Genomic DNA, 14,085 nt, shown 5'->3' on the forward strand with positions numbered 1-14,085 from the left:
GACGGCCGAATTGGCGGGCGCACCGCCGCGTGTGTGAGACGCACTGCTGCTCGTTGCACCCCCTGTCATTCGCTGGGCGCGTGCAGCCTTCGACACTAGCGGAGGACGCATCTTGTCCCTGGTGTTCAGCGGAGGGCCTGTGCGGGGTGTGGCAGTGTCGTGCTGGAGGGCGCCACTGGTAGCGATGTGGGCTTCCTCGCCTCGCCTCGCCTCGCCTCGCCTCACACCAGGTGTCTGCGTAGTTTGCAGTGCATTCGCACCATTCCTATCCCTGTCCCTGTCCCCGTCCCGACTTGTCCCTACTTTGCTCGACTGCCGCTCGCTGCCGCTCGGGTCGTGGTCCATATGACAGCGCAAGCACGACAAACGTCTGCGGGACGAGACGAGACACTTAAGGAATACGTTCGTGGTTACAAATCAAATTTGGAACTCTACACTCCTACACAACAATAGGCGGTGACGTATTTCAGAAATCACCTGCCGATTCGTACTGTTTTGTCGTTTTCAAAGTCTTCTTGGCAAACTTGGTTAGCACATTCTCCTTCAAACTGAGTTAATTACTGCATTTTCGTACCATTACAGTAGTTTAAAAGGCTTAAGGAAGCATCTTTGTCACAACAGAAAGGTAGTTTGAAAATTGGGCTGGCGACATAACAAAAAAACAAAAGGAAGGGAGCCAACAGCACCCGGGTTTCCCAGGCGGTCACCCATCCAAGTACTTGCCGGGCCCGATGATGCTTAACTTCGGTGATCGGACGAGAACCGGTGTATTCATCATGGTATGGCCGTTGGCGCTCATCTAATGTAGGAGCACGGCAGAATTCGCGTTCGGCTTTTCTCCCAACACACAAAATGTTAGTTTTCGGCCGCATTTGACGAAAGCGCTTCCTTCCGCAACCGCCAGTTCCTCGAGGACGGCGCGGGGAGGCGCGCCCGGCGTCCCAGCAGAGCGACGGCCGAATTGGCGGGCGCACCGCCGCGTGTGAGACGCACTGCTGCTCGTTGCACCCCCTGTCATTCTCCTGGGCGCGTGCAGCCTTCGACACTAGCGGAGGACGCATCTTGTCTCTGGTGTTCAGCGGAGGGCCTGTGCGGGGTGTGGCAGTGTCGTGCTGGAGGGCGCCACTGGTAGCGATGTGGGCATCCTCGCCTCGCCTCGCCTCGCCTCACACCAGGTGTCTGCGTAGTTTGCAGTGCATTCGCACCATTCCTATCCCTGTCCCTGTCCCCGTCCCGACTTGTCCCGACTTTGCTCGACTGCCGCTCGCTGCCGCTCGGGTCGTGGTCCATATGACAGCGCAAGCATGACAAACGTCTGCGGGACGAGACGAGACGACTAAGGAATACATTCGTGGTTACAAATCAAATTTGGAACTCTACACTCCTACACAACAATAGGCGGTGACGTATTTCAGAAATCACCTGCCGATTCGTACTGTTTTGTCGTTTTCAAAGTCTTCTTGGCAAACTTGGTTAGCACATTCTCCCTCAAACTGAGTTAATTACTGCATTTTCGTACCATTACAGTAGTTTAAAAGGCTTAAGGAAGCATCTTTGTCACAACAGAAAGGTAGTTTGAAAATTGGGCTGGCGACATAACAAAAAAACAAAAGGAAGGAAGCCAACAGCACCCGGGTTTCCCAGGCGGTCACCCATCCAAGTACTAGCCGGGCCCGATGATGCTTAACTTCGGTGATCGGACGAGAACCGGTGTATTCATCATGGTATGGCCGTTGGCGCTCATCTAATGTAGGAGCACGGCAGAATTCGCGCTCGGCTTTTCTCCCAACACACAAAATGTTAGTTTTCGGCCGCATTTGACGAAAGCGCTTCCTTCCGCAACCGCCAGTTCCTCGAGGACGGCGCGGGGAGGCGCGCCCGGCGTCCCAGCAGAGCGACGGCCGAATGGGCGGGCGCACCGCCGCGTGTGTGAGACGCACTGCTGCTCGTTGCACCCCCTGTCATTCGCTGGGCGCGTGCAGCCTTCGACACTAGCGGAGGACGCATCTTGTCCCTGGTGTTCAGCGGAGGGCCTGTGCGGGGTGTGGCAGTGTCGTGCTGGAGGGCGCCACTGGTAGCGATGTGGGCTTCCTCGCCTCGCCTCGCCTCGCCTCGCCTTACACCAGGTGTCTGCGTAGTTTGCAGTGCATTCGCACCATTCCTATCCCTGTCCCTGTCCCCGTCCCGACTTGTCCCGACTTTGCTCGACTGCCGCTCGCTGCCGCTCGGGTCGTGGTCCATATGACAGCGCAAGCACGACAAACGTCTGCGGGACGAGACGAGACGACTAAGGAATACGTTCGTGGTTACAAATCAAATTTGGAACTCTACACTCCTACACAACAATAGGCGGTGACGTATTTCAGAAATCACCTGCCGATTCGTACTGTTTTGTCGTTTTCAAAGTCTTCTTGGCAAACTTGGTTAGCACATTCTCCTTCAAACTGAGTTAATTACTGCATTTTCGTACCATTACAGTAGTTTAAAAGGCTTATGGAAGCATCTTTGTCACAACAGAAAGGTAGTTTGAAAATTGGGCTGGCGACATAACAAAAAAACAAAAGGAAGGGAGCCAACAGCACCCGGGTTTCCCAGGCGGTCACCCATCCAAGTACTAGCCGGGCCCGATGATGCTTAACTTTGGTGATCGGACGAGAACCGGTGTATTAATCATGGTATGGCCGTTGGCGCTCATCTAATGTAGGAGCACGGCAGAAGTCGCGTTCGGCTTTTCTCCCAACACACAAAATGTTAGTTTTCGGCAGCATTTGACTAAAGCGCTTCTTTCCGCAACCGCCAGTTCCTCGAGGACGGCGCGGGGAGGCGCGCCCGGCGTCCCAGCAGAGCGACGGCCGAATTGGCGGGCGCACCGCCGCGTGTGTGAGACGCACTGCTGCTCGTTGCACCCCCCTGTCATTCGCTGGGAGCGTGCAGCCTTCGACACTAGCGGAGGACGCATCTTGTCCCTGGTGTTCAGCGGAGGGCCTGTCCGGGGTGTGGCAGTGTCGTGCTGGAGGGCGCCACTGGTAGCGATGTGGGCTTCCTCGCCTCGCCTCGCCTCGCCTCACACCAGCTGTCTGCGTAGTTTGCAGTGCATTCGCACCATTCCTATCCCTGTCCCTGTCCCCGTCCCGACTTGTCCCGACTTTGCTCGACTGCCGCTCGCTGCCGCTCGGGTCGTGGTCCATATGACAGCGCAAGCACGACAAACGTCTGCGGGACGAGACGAGACGACTAAGGAATACATTCGTGGTTACAAATCAAATTTGGAACTCTACACTCCTACACAACAATAGGCGGTGACGTATTTCAGAAATCACCTGCCGATTCGTACTGTTTTGTCGTTTTCAAATTCTTCATGGCAAACTTGGTTAGCACATTCTCCTTCAAACTGAGTTAATTACTGCATTTTCGTACCATTACAGTAGTTTAAAAGGCTTAAGGAAGCATCTTTGTCACAACAGAAAGGTAGTTTGAAAATTGGGCTGGCGACATAACAAACAAACAAAAGGAAGGGAGCCAACAGCACCCGGGTTTCCCAGGCGGTCACCCATCCAAGTAGTAGCCGGGCCCGATGATGCTTAACTTCGGTGATCGGACGAGAACCGGTGTATTCATCATGGTATGGCCGTTGGCGCTCATCTAATGTAGGAGAACGGCAGAAGTCGCGTTCGGCTTTTCTCCCAACACACAAAATGTTAGTTTTCGGCCGCATTTGACGAAAGCGCTTCCTTCCGCAACCGCCAGTTCCTCGAGGACGGCGCGGGGAGGCGCGCCCGGCGTCCCAGCAGAGCGACGGCCGAATTGGCGGGCGCACCGCCGCGTGTGTGAGACACACTGCTGCTCGTTGCACCCCCTGTCATTCGCTGGGCGCGTGCAGCCTTCGACACTAGCGGAGGACGCATCTTGTCCCTGGTGTTCAGCGGAGGGCCTGTGCGGGGTGTGGCAGTGTCGTGCTGGAGGGCGCCACTGGTAGCGATGTGGGCTTCCTCGCCTCGCCTCGCCTCGCCTCGCCTTACACCAGGTGTCTGCGTAGTTTGCAGTGCATTCGCACCATTCCTATCCCTGTCCCTGTCCCCGTCCCGACTTGTCCCGACTTTGCTCGACTGCCGCTCGCTGCCGCTCGGGTCATGGTCCATATGACAGCGCAAGCACGACAAACGTCTGCGGGACGAGACGAGACGACTAAGGAATACGTTCGTGGTTACAAATCAAATTTGGAACTCTACACTCCTACACAACAATAGGCGGTGACGTATTTCAGAAATCACCTGCCGATTCGTACTGTTTTGTCGTTTTCAAAGTCTTCTTGGCAAACTTGGTTAGCACATTCTCCTTCAAACTGAGTTAATTACTGCATTTACGTACCATTACAGTAGTTTAAAAGGCTTAAGGAAGCATCTTTGTCACAACAGAAAGGTAGTTTGAAAATTGGGCTGGTTACATAACAAAAAAACAAAAGGAAGGGAGCCAACAGCACCCGGGTTTCCCAGGCGGTCACCCATCCAAGTACTAGCCGGGCCCGATGATGCTTAACTTCGGTGATCGGACGAGAACCGGTGTATTCATCATGGTATGGACGTTGGCGCTCATCTAATGTAGGAGCACGGCAGAAGTCGCGTTCGGCTTTTCTCCCAACACACAAAATGTTAGTTTTCGGCAGCATTTGACGAAAGCGCTTCCTTCCGAAACCGCCAGTTCCTCGAGGAAGGCGCGGGGAGGCCCGACCGGCGTCCCAGCAGAGCGACGGCCGAATTGGCGGGCGCACCGCCGCGTGTGTGAGACGCACTGCTGCTCGTTGCACCCCCTGTCATTCGCTGGGAGCGTGCAGCCTTCGACACTAGCGGAGGACGCATCTTGTCCCTGGTGTTCAGCGGAGGGCCTGTGCGGGGTGTGGCAGTGTCGTGCTGGAGGGCGCCACTGGTAGCGATGTGGGCTTCCTCGCCTCGCCTCGCCTCGCCTCGCCTCACACCAGGTGTCTGCGTAGTTTGCAGTGCATTCGCACCATTCCTATCCCTGTCCCTGTCCCCGTCCCGACTTGTCCCGACTTTGCTCGACTGCCGCTCGCTGCCGCTCGGGTCGTGGTCCATATGACAGCGCAAGCACGACAAACGTCAGCGGGACGAGACGAGACGACTAAGGAATACATTCGTGGTTACAAATCAAATTTGGAACTCCACACTCCTACACAACAATAGGCGGTGACGTATTTCAGAAATCACCTGCCGATTCGTACAGTTTTGTCGTTTTCAAAGTCTTCTTGGCGAAATTGGTTAGCACATTCTCCCTCAAACTGAGTTAATTACTGCATTTTCGTACCATTACAGTAGTTTAAAAGGCTTAAGGAAGCATCTTTGTCACAACAGAAAGGTAGTTTGAAAATTTGGCTGGCGCCATAACAAAAAAACAAAAGGAAGGGAGCCAACAGCACCCGGGTTTCCCAGGCGGTCACCCATCCAAGTACTAGCCGGGCCCGTTGATGCTTAACTTTGGTGATCGGACCAGAACCGGTGTATTCATCATGGTATGGCCGTTGGCGCTCATCTAATGTAGGAGCACGGCAGAAGTCGCGTTCGGCTTTTCTCCCAACACACAAAATGTTAGTTTTCGGCAGCATTTGACGAAAGCGCTTCCTTCCGCAACCGCCAGTTCCTCGAGGACGGCGCGGGGAGGCGCGCCCGGCGTCCCAGCAGAGCGACGGCCGAATTGGCGGGCGCACCGCCGCGTGTGTGAGACGCACTGCTGCTCGTTGCACCCCCTGTCATTCGCTGGGAGCGTCCAGCCTTCGACACTAGCGGAGGACGCATCTTGTCCCTGGTGTTCAGCGGAGGGCCTGTGCGGGGTGTGGCAGTGTAGTGCTGGAGGGCGCCACTGGTAGCGATGTGGGCTTCCTCGCCTCGCCTCGCCTCGCCTCGCCTCACACCAGGTGTCTGCGTAGTTTGCAGTGCATTCGCACCATTCCTATCCCTGTCCCTGTCCCCGTCCCGACTTGTGCCGACTTTGCTCGACTGCCGCTCGCTGCCGCTCGGGTCGTGGTCCATATGACAGCGCAAGCACGACAAACGTCTGCGGGACGAGACGAGACGACTAAGGAATACGTTCGTGGTTACAAATCAAATTTGGAACTCTACACTCCTACACAACAATAGGCGGTGACGTATTTCAGAAATCACCTGCCGATTCGTACTGTTTTGTCGTTTTCAAATTCTTCTTGGCAAACTTGGTTAGCACATTCTCCTTCAAACTGAGTTAATTACTACATTTTCGTACCATTACAGTAGTTTAAAAGGCTTAAGGAAGCATCTTTGTCACAACAGAAAGGTAGTTTGAAAATTGGGCTGGCGACATAACAAAAAAACAAAAGGAAGGGAGCCAACAGCACCCGGGTTTCCCAGGCGGTCACCCATCCAAGTACTAGCCGGGCCCGATGATGCTTAACATCGGTGATCGGACGAGAACCGGTGTATTCATCATGGTATGGCCGTTGGCGCTCATCTAATGTAGGAGCACGGCAGAATTCGCGTTCGGCTTTTCTCCCAACACACAAAATGTTAGTTTTCGGCCGCATTTGACGAAAGCGCTTCCTTCCGCAACCGCCAGTTCCTCGAGGACGGCGCGGGGAGGCGCGCCCGGCGTCCCAGCAGAGCGACGGCCGAATTGGCGGGCGCACCGCCGCGTGTGTGAGACGCACTGCTGCTCGTTGCACCCCCTGTCATTCGCTGGGCGCGTGCAGCCTTCGACACTAGCGGAGGACGCATCTTGTCCCTGGTGTTCAGCGGAGGGCCTGTGCGGGGTGTGGCAGTGTCGTGCTGGAGGGCGCCACTGGTAGCGATGTGGGCTTCCTCGCCTCGCCTCGCCTCGCCTCGCCTTACACCAGGTGTCTGCGTAGTTTGCAGTGCATTCGCACCATTCCTATCCCTGTCCCTGTCCCCGTCCCGACTTGTCCCGACTTTGCTCGACTGCCGCTCGCTGCCGCTCGGGTCATGGTCCATATGACAGCGCAAGCACGACAAACGTCTGCGGGACGAGACGAGACGACTAAGGAATACGTTCGTGGTTACAAATCAAATTTGGAACTCTACACTCCTACACAACAATAGGCGGTGACGTATTTCAGAAATCACCTGCCGATTCGTACTGTTTTGTCGTTTTCAAAGTCTTCTTGGCAAACTTGGTTAGCACATTCTCCTTCAAACTGAGTTAATTACTGCATTTACGTACCATTACAGTAGTTTAAAAGGCTTAAGGAAGCATCTTTGTCACAACAGAAAGGTAGTTTGAAAATTGGGCTGGTTACATAACAAAAAAACAAAAGGAAGGGAGCCAACAGCACCCGGGTTTCCCAGGCGGTCACCCATCCAAGTACTAGCCGGGCCCGATGATGCTTAACTTCGGTGATCGGACGAGAACCGGTGTATTCATCATGGTATGGACGTTGGCGCTCATCTAATGTAGGAGCACGGCAGAAGTCGCGTTCGGCTTTTCTCCCAACACACAAAATGTTAGTTTTCGGCAGCATTTGACGAAAGCGCTTCCTTCCGCAACCGCCAGTTCCTCGAGGAAGGCGCGGGGAGGCCCGACCGGCGTCCCAGCAGAGCGACGGCCGAATTGGCGGGCGCACCGCCGCGTGTGTGAGACGCACTGCTGCTCGTTGCACCCCCTGTCATTCGCTGGGAGCGTGCAGCCTTCGACACTAGCGGAGGACGCATCTTGTCCCTGGTGTTCAGCGGAGGGCCTGTGCGGGGTGTGGCAGTGTCGTGCTGGAGGGCGCCACTGGTAGCGATGTGGGCTTCCTCGCCTCGCCTCGCCTCGCCTCGCCTCACACCAGGTGTCTGCGTAATTTGCAGTGCATTCGCACCATTCCTATCCCTGTCCCTGTCCCCGTCCCGACTTGTCCCGACTTTGCTCGACTGCCGCTCGCTGCCGCTCGGGTCGTGGTCCATATGACAGCGCAAGCACGACAAACGTCAGCGGGACGAGACGAGACGACTAAGGAATACATTCGTGGTTACAAATCAAATTTGGAACTCCACACTCCTACACAACAATAGGCGGTGACGTATTTCAGAAATCACCTGCCGATTCGTACAGTTTTGTCGTTTTCAAAGTCTTCTTGGCGAAATTGGTTAGCACATTCTCCCTCAAACTGAGTTAATTACTGCATTTTCGTACCATTACAGTAGTTTAAAAGGCTTAAGGAAGCATCTTTGTCACAACAGAAAGGTAGTTTGAAAATTTGGCTGGCGCCATAACAAAAAAACAAAAGGAAGGGAGCCAACAGCACCCGGGTTTCCCAGGCGGTCACCCATCCAAGTACTAGCCGGGCCCGATGATGCTTAACTTTGGTGATCGGACCAGAACCGGTGTATTCATCATGGTATGGCCGTTGGCGCTCATCTAATGTAGGAGCACGGCAGAAGTCGCGTTCGGCTTTTCTCCCAACACACAAAATGTTAGTTTTCGGCAGCATTTGACGAAAGCGCTTCCTTCCGCAACCGCCAGTTCCTCGAGGACGGCGCGGGGAGGCGCGCCCGGCGTCCCAGCAGAGCGACGGCCGAATTGGCGGGCGCACCGCCGCGTGTGTGAGACGCACTGCTGCTCGTTGCACCCCCTGTCATTCGCTGGGAGCGTCCAGCCTTCGACACTAGCGGAGGACGCATCTTGTCCCTGGTGTTCAGCGGAGGGCCTGTGCGGGGTGTGGCAGTGTAGTGCTGGAGGGCGCCACTGGTAGCGATGTGGGCTTCCTCGCCTCGCCTCGCCTCGCCTCGCCTCACACCAGGTGTCTGCGTAGTTTGCAGTGCATTCGCACCATTCCTATCCCTGTCCCTGTCCCCGTCCCGACTTGTGCCGACTTTGCTCGACTGCCGCTCGCTGCCGCTCGGGTCGTGGTCCATATGACAGCGCAAGCACGACAAACGTCTGCGGGACGAGACGAGACGACTAAGGAATACGTTCGTGGTTACAAATCAAATTTGGAACTCTACACTCCTACACAACAATAGGCGGTGACGTATTTCAGAAATCACCTGCCGATTCGTACTGTTTTGTCGTTTTCAAATTCTTCTTGGCAAACTTGGTTAGCACATTCTCCTTCAAACTGAGTTAATTACTACATTTTCGTACCATTACAGTAGTTTAAAAGGCTTAAGGAAGCATCTTTGTCACAACAGAAAGGTAGTTTGAAAATTGGGCTGGCGACATAACAAAAAAACAAAAGGAAGGGAGCCAACAGCACCCGGGTTTCCCAGGCGGTCACCCATCCAAGTACTAGCCGGGCCCGATGATGCTTAACATCGGTGATCGGACGAGAACCGGTGTATTCATCATGGTATGGCCGTTGGCGCTCATCTAATGTAGGAGCACGGCAGAATTCGCGTTCGGCTTTTCTCCCAACACACAAAATGTTAGTTTTCGGCCGCATTTGACGAAAGCGCTTCCTTCCGCAACCGCCAGTTCCTCGAGGACGGCGCGGGGAGGCGCGCCCGGCGTCCCAGCAGAGCGACGGCCGAATTGGCGGGCGCACCGCCGCGTGTGTGAGACGCACTGCTGCTCGTTGCACCCCCTGTCATTCGCTGGGCGCGTGCAGCCTTCGACACTAGCGGAGGACGCATCTTGTCCCTGGTGTTCAGCGGAGGGCCTGTGCGGGGTGTGGCAGTGTCGTGCTGGAGGGCGCCACTGGTAGCGATGTGGGCTTCCTCGCCTCGCCTCGCCTCGCCTCGCCTCGCCTCACACCAGGTGTTTGCGTAGTTTGCAGTGCATTCGCACCATTCCTATCCCTGTCCCTGTCCCCGTCCCGACTTGTCCCGACTTTGCTCGACTGCCGCTCGCTGCCGCTCGGGTCGTGGTCCATATGACAGCGCAAGCACGACAAACGTCTGCGGGACGAGACGAGACGACTAAGGAATACATTCGTGGTTACAAATCAAATTTGGAACTCTACACTCCTACACAACAATAGGCGGTGGCGTATTTCAGAAATCACCTGCCGATTCGTACTGTTTTGTCGTTTTCAAAGTCTTCTTGGCAAACTTGGTTAGCACATTCTCCCTCAAACTGAGTTAATTACTGCATTTTCGTACCATTACAGTAGTTTAAAAGGCTTAAGGAAGCATCTTTGTCACAACAGAAAGGTAGTTTGAAAATTGGGCTGGCGACATAACAAAAAAACAAAAGGAAGGGAGCCAACAGCACCCGGATTTCCCAGGCGGTCACCCATCCAAGTACTAGCCGGGCCCGATGATGCTTAACTTCGGTGATCGGACGAGAACCGGTGTATTCATCATGGTATGGCCGTTGGCGCTCATCTAATGTAGGAGCACGGCAGAATTCGCGTTCGGCTTTTCTCCCAACACACAAAATGTTAGTTTTCGGCCGCATTTGACGAAAGCGCTTCCTTCCACAACCGCCAGTTCCTCGAGGACGGCGCGGGGAGGCGCGCCCGGCGTCCCAGCAGAGCGACGGCCGAATTGGCGGGCGCACCGCCGCGTGTGTGAGACGCACTGCTGCTCGTTGCACCCCCTGTCATTCGCTGGGCGCGTGCAGCCTTCGACACTAGCGGAGGACGCATCTTGTCCCTGGTGTTCAGCGGAGGGCCTGTGCGGGGTGTGGCAGTGTCGTGCTGGAGGGCGCCACTGGTAGCGATGTGGGCTTCCTCGCCTCGCCTCGCCTCGCCTCACACCAGGTGTCTGCGTAGTTTGCAGTGCATTCGCACCATTCCTATCCCTGTCCCTGTCCCCGTCCCGCCTTGTCCCGACTTTGCTCGACTGCCGCTCGCTGCCGCTCGGGTCGTGGTCCATATGACAGCGCAAGCACAACAAACGTCTGCGGGACGAGACGAGACGACTAAGGAATACATTCGTGGTTACAAATCAAATTTGGAACTCTACACTCCTACACAACAATAGGCGGTGACGTATTTCAGAAATCACCTGCCGATTCGTACTGTTTTGTCGTTTTCAAAGTCTTCTTGGCAAACTTGGTTAGCACATTCTCCCTCAAACTGAGTTAATTACTGCATTTTAGTACCATTACAGTAGTTTAAAAGGCTTAAGGAAGCATCTTTGTCACAACAGAAAGGTAGTTTGACAATTGGGCTGGCGACATAACAAAAAAACAAAAGGAAGGGAGCCAACAGCACCCGGGTTTCCCAGGCGGTCACCCATCCAAGTACTAGCCGGGCCCGATGATGCTTAACTTCGGTGATCGGACGAGAACCGGTGTATTCATCATGGTATGGACGTTGGCGCTCATCTAATGTAGGAGCACGGCAGAATTCGCGTTCGGCTTTTCTCCCAACACACAAAATGTTAGTTTTCGGCCGCATTTGACGAAAGCGCTTCCTTCCGCAACCGCCAGTTCCTCGAGGACGGCGCGGGGAGGCGCGCCCGGCGTCCCAGCAGAGCGACGGCCGAATTGGCGGGCGCACCGCCGCGTGTGTGAGACGCACTGCTGCTCGTTGCACCCCCTGTCATTCGCTGGGCGCGTGCAGCCTTCGACACTAGCGGAGGACGCATCTTGTCCCTGGTGTTCAGCGGAGGGCCTGTGCGGGGTGTGGCAGTGTCGTGCTGGAGGGCGCCACTGGTAGCGATGTGGGCTTCCTCGCCTCGCCTCGCCTCGCCTCGCCTCACACCAGGTGTCTGCGTAGTTTGCAGTGCATTCGCATTATTCCTATCCCTGTCCCTGTCCCCGTCCCGACTTGTCCCGACTTTGCTCGACTGCCGCTCGCTGCCGCTCGGGTCGTGGTCCATATGACAGCGCAAGCACGACAAACGTCTGCGGGACGAGACGAGACGACTAAGGAATACATTCGTGGTTACAAATCAAATTTGGAACTCTACACTCCTACACAACAATAGGCGGTGACGTATTTCAGAAATCACCTGCCGATTCGTACTGTTTTGTCGTTTTCAAAGTCTTCTTGGCAAACTTGGTTAGCACATTCTCCCTCAAACTGAGTTAATTACTGCATTTTCGTACCATTACAGTAGTTTAAAAGGCTTAAGGAAGCATCTTTGTCACAACAGAAAGGTAGTTTGGAAATTGGGCTGGCGACATAACAAAGAAACAAAAGGAAGGGAGCCAACAGCACCTTTTTTTTTTTTTTTTTAATATAGAGGGCTGGCAGGTGTAGCGACGTAAAAATGAAAAAATGAGATAGAGCCAACAGCACCTTTTTTTTTTTTTTTTGCGGGCCTCCCATCTCCCCTTATAGCCCGGCCGTGTCGCTCTCCACAAAATGCCTTCTATTGGCGAGCTTCATGAGCTATAAAGGTGCTGTTGACTCCATGTCCCACGACGAACGGACGAAAAGAAAGTCAGTATCCCCCGTTGGTGTCCTTAAAACGGTCGACGTCCGTCGGGAAAAAGCGGCAAGAGCAAAAAAAACCATAATCCAGCAATCTTCGGCATGGAGACAATGACTCCGCCAGGGAAACAAAATCCAGTAGAAATAAAACCACTTCCTTAGTGTCACTATTACCGGGAAAGTTCCACACCAGTAAAACTGAGGGGTAAAGTCCATCAGGTGGACAAGTGAAATGAAAAGGAAAAAAAAAAACAAAAAAATGAAAGTCACTGCGTGGTAACACTAGTGAAAATTGAAAATATCACTGCCGCCACATGGGAGACCTACAGGAGAAAACCAGTGCTTGTAAATAAAAGTGCCAATGTCCACAGCAGAAAAAATCAGAATCAAGAAAAAGGTAAACTGTACCGGAAATAAAAAAAAGACACAGATAAGAAAAAAAAAGAGTTCCTCTGAGTACACGTATTTCCATAAGTGTTCGTTCCTTGAAAAACACAGCTTGAGCGGTCAAAATAGAATAGTATACCAAACCGTCATAAACATGTTAAGCATCCACCGACATCCGGGAAAAGGCATGAGCAAGTGCAACCTTCAAAAAATTTGCAAAAGTAGCACGATAGCCAGGCAAAGCTTCAGTTTGTTCATGCTGAGTCCATAAATAGGTAAGAAAGTCCAATTCAGTAGTCAATTTCAGGTGAAACATTGCAAAAACGGTATGACCCAGGAGCCACACCGTAGCATTCTTCTTTGTATTCGGGTAGGCGACGCATTGAGGAATTAAGGCGTCGGTCGGCAAGACTGAACGCGTATCCACTCGAGTGATTAGGCGAATCATATCTCTGGCGGCATCCCAAACACTGCAAAAATGTCCACACACAAAACGGTGTTCAAGTGTATCTTCCGCATCACACAAGTCGCAAGCTCCAGACGAGATGAGGTTGATGGAATGGAGCTTCGAATTTGTAGGGAAGGTACGATGCACAACCTTGTACCACACGGCGTGTACAGAGGGAGGAAGAACATGGCTGGCAAGATTTTTCCATACCGCGACCCAATTATACCACGGTAGCCGATACTCCCACTTACAACGCACAGGTGATCCACGGAAAGCAGAAACGACGTCGCAGACTCGAAGACTGGGAACGTCACATAGCGCGAGGTAGCTGTTGTCCATATAGTAGCGACGCACATAGTTAAGAAAAAAGGGAATGTGCGAGACATTCACCGGCGCCTCCACTGATAGAGGACGATACATACTGAAGACCGCCGCAGTGGTACCGTTCGGGGCCCTCTCCATAACAACGGTGGTCCGTTTCCAAAGGAGAGCAGAGCACTTCGCGCGAAGATCTACTAAACCCAAACCACCATCTGTCGGGCTTAGAGTACAGGTGTCATACGAGACTTTAAAAATGTCACCTCGCCATAAAAACCAATACACCGCCTGCTTGAGGGCACGTTCCAACTGCCGAGGCAGTGGAAGGACCTGTGCGAGGTACCACACCCTGGCCAGAATGTTAGTATTGATCAAGGCCACCTTGTCACGAAGCGCCAACGTGCGAGCCGCATAGATCTTGGCAACGGCGCGCACCTTATGGAGCGTAGACCGCCAATTGAGCGCCTCCATCCGTTGTGGATGAGAAGAAAAAAGCACGCCCAGGACTTTGTGCTGTTCGCGGACACAAAACCAGCTCCGCTGTATGGACCGTGCGCGGGGTGTAAGAGGCAAACAAACAGTCTTAGTTGGGTTGACAATGGCACCTGTAGCTTTTTCAAAGCGTTGC

The 14,085-nt window shown here is 53.9% G+C and overlaps 12 non-coding genes across 12 annotated transcripts; all 12 read right to left on the bottom strand.

Annotated features, from left to right (window-relative positions):
• Nucleotides 1-674: 674 nt before the first annotated feature.
• On the bottom strand, nt 675-793 carry LOC126155736 (5S ribosomal RNA). The gene has a single exon (XR_007533178.1). It is a non-coding gene; the product is annotated as a 5S ribosomal RNA (ribosomal RNA).
• Nucleotides 794-1,619: 826 nt separating this feature from the next.
• Nucleotides 1,620-1,738, bottom strand: LOC126155453 (5S ribosomal RNA). Its single transcript, XR_007532914.1, has one exon. It is a non-coding gene; the product is annotated as a 5S ribosomal RNA (ribosomal RNA).
• An 832-nt stretch (nt 1,739-2,570) lies between these two features.
• On the bottom strand, nt 2,571-2,689 carry LOC126154826 (5S ribosomal RNA). The gene has a single exon (XR_007532359.1). It is a non-coding gene; the product is annotated as a 5S ribosomal RNA (ribosomal RNA).
• An 828-nt stretch (nt 2,690-3,517) lies between these two features.
• Nucleotides 3,518-3,636, bottom strand: LOC126154775 (5S ribosomal RNA). Its single transcript, XR_007532311.1, has one exon. It is a non-coding gene; the product is annotated as a 5S ribosomal RNA (ribosomal RNA).
• Nucleotides 3,637-4,468: 832 nt separating this feature from the next.
• Nucleotides 4,469-4,587, bottom strand: LOC126154778 (5S ribosomal RNA). Its single transcript, XR_007532314.1, has one exon. It is a non-coding gene; the product is annotated as a 5S ribosomal RNA (ribosomal RNA).
• Nucleotides 4,588-5,419: 832 nt separating this feature from the next.
• Nucleotides 5,420-5,538, bottom strand: LOC126155242 (5S ribosomal RNA). The gene has a single exon (XR_007532747.1). It is a non-coding gene; the product is annotated as a 5S ribosomal RNA (ribosomal RNA).
• Nucleotides 5,539-6,370: 832 nt separating this feature from the next.
• Nucleotides 6,371-6,489, bottom strand: LOC126154679 (5S ribosomal RNA). Its single transcript, XR_007532221.1, has one exon. It is a non-coding gene; the product is annotated as a 5S ribosomal RNA (ribosomal RNA).
• An 832-nt stretch (nt 6,490-7,321) lies between these two features.
• LOC126154779 (5S ribosomal RNA) lies at nt 7,322-7,440 on the bottom strand. Its single transcript, XR_007532315.1, has one exon. It is a non-coding gene; the product is annotated as a 5S ribosomal RNA (ribosomal RNA).
• An 832-nt stretch (nt 7,441-8,272) lies between these two features.
• On the bottom strand, nt 8,273-8,391 carry LOC126155122 (5S ribosomal RNA). Its single transcript, XR_007532635.1, has one exon. It is a non-coding gene; the product is annotated as a 5S ribosomal RNA (ribosomal RNA).
• Nucleotides 8,392-9,223: 832 nt separating this feature from the next.
• On the bottom strand, nt 9,224-9,342 carry LOC126154680 (5S ribosomal RNA). The gene has a single exon (XR_007532222.1). It is a non-coding gene; the product is annotated as a 5S ribosomal RNA (ribosomal RNA).
• Nucleotides 9,343-10,179: 837 nt separating this feature from the next.
• On the bottom strand, nt 10,180-10,298 carry LOC126155502 (5S ribosomal RNA). Its single transcript, XR_007532960.1, has one exon. It is a non-coding gene; the product is annotated as a 5S ribosomal RNA (ribosomal RNA).
• An 827-nt stretch (nt 10,299-11,125) lies between these two features.
• On the bottom strand, nt 11,126-11,244 carry LOC126154781 (5S ribosomal RNA). Its single transcript, XR_007532317.1, has one exon. It is a non-coding gene; the product is annotated as a 5S ribosomal RNA (ribosomal RNA).
• Between the last annotated feature and the right edge of the window lie 2,841 nt (nt 11,245-14,085).

Source organism: Schistocerca cancellata, unplaced genomic scaffold, assembly GCF_023864275.1.
Source record: "Schistocerca cancellata isolate TAMUIC-IGC-003103 unplaced genomic scaffold, iqSchCanc2.1 HiC_scaffold_1100, whole genome shotgun sequence".
NCBI classification, from domain to species: domain Eukaryota; kingdom Metazoa; phylum Arthropoda; class Insecta; order Orthoptera; family Acrididae; genus Schistocerca; species Schistocerca cancellata.